Here is a 970-nt window from a genome sequence, read left to right on the forward strand (position 1 = left end):
TTTTTTTTTTTTTGGTTGCTGACCATCCATCTTTTCCCAGAACTTTCCTTTGTTCCCACAGAACAAAATCTCCCCTTAGCTTTTCTAAAATAATAAATAAATCAGTTACACAATACCTGATGGTTACTGTAGAGTTTTACCACTATTTTTTCCAAATTTGATCTTATCAGTACTGTCGACCATCAGCAGGCAGGCATTCAGAGGAGGCTTGATGCTCCTCATGAATGTTTAAAGTTTCCTCTAAGAGATGTATTGCCAGTCTTAGCAATGATGGAGGTAATAGTTATGTTGCTATCTAGACAGATGAAGGTCCCTTAATTAAGGAACTTGGAATATTTTCCAATAGGTATGAGGACACCTCTGCGCCATGTAATGTCCTTATTCAGTACTTACTAAAAGCAATTTTCAAACAACCTAAAAATGGTGTCAACTCTCAGCACAGAACCAGTGCTCTTATTAATTTAGATCTGAAAGTCAATAGTATCCATCGCAGTGAGCTAACTGCTCTCCTAGGAATCACAGGAAAGTGACCAAAAAGACATACTTTCAGTAACTATTCTTCTTCATCCCAAAGAATTAAGAATGTGTTCATCATACATTCTTCTAAGGTCTCCCCAGACCTATCTTCTCCATAAAGAGAAATAAGAAGCTGAATTCCAAGTAGCTGGCTGGTGAATGGGCAGCAAAGCCAACATGGCTATTCCCAGGCAAGCCAGGTTTCTCTTCATTCAACACTGTAAGACCCTTTCCTGGAAGAGAAGAAGTAAGTGTTTCTGCAAATGTCACTCTAGCCAACAGAAGCATCTTCTACTCACTGCTACTTTGGTGGCTCTGTAGCTGGTGGAAGTGGCATGCTAATAACAATGCTAGGGAAGACATGGCATCAACTGCCCGGGAGTTATTTGAGGCCAATTTCCTATTTCACAAACTAGAGAGTGTCAATGAAAAGGTTTGCCATTCACATCTGGAA

At 39.7% G+C, this 970-nt stretch overlaps 1 protein-coding gene across 2 annotated transcripts in view; it reads right to left on the reverse strand.

Moving 5' to 3' along the window:
• The window catches only part of STARD3NL (STARD3 N-terminal like), a 50,612-nt gene that overhangs the window by 43,515 nt on the left and 6,127 nt on the right, over positions 1 to 970 (reverse strand). Inside the window, exon 1 of one of the 2 annotated variants that reach the window (XM_023725847.1) lies at positions 117 to 964. The exons of the other annotated variant lie outside the window; for it this stretch is intronic. The gene's annotated coding sequence lies outside the window, so the exon portion shown is untranslated. Of the gene's footprint in view, positions 1 to 116; positions 965 to 970 lie in introns of those variants that run through there. 2 annotated transcript variants of the gene reach the window in all.

This window comes from Trichechus manatus, unplaced genomic scaffold (assembly GCF_000243295.1).
Source record: "Trichechus manatus latirostris isolate Lorelei unplaced genomic scaffold, TriManLat1.0 scaffold00475, whole genome shotgun sequence".
In the NCBI taxonomy this organism is placed as follows: Eukaryota; Metazoa; Chordata; class Mammalia; order Sirenia; family Trichechidae; genus Trichechus; species Trichechus manatus.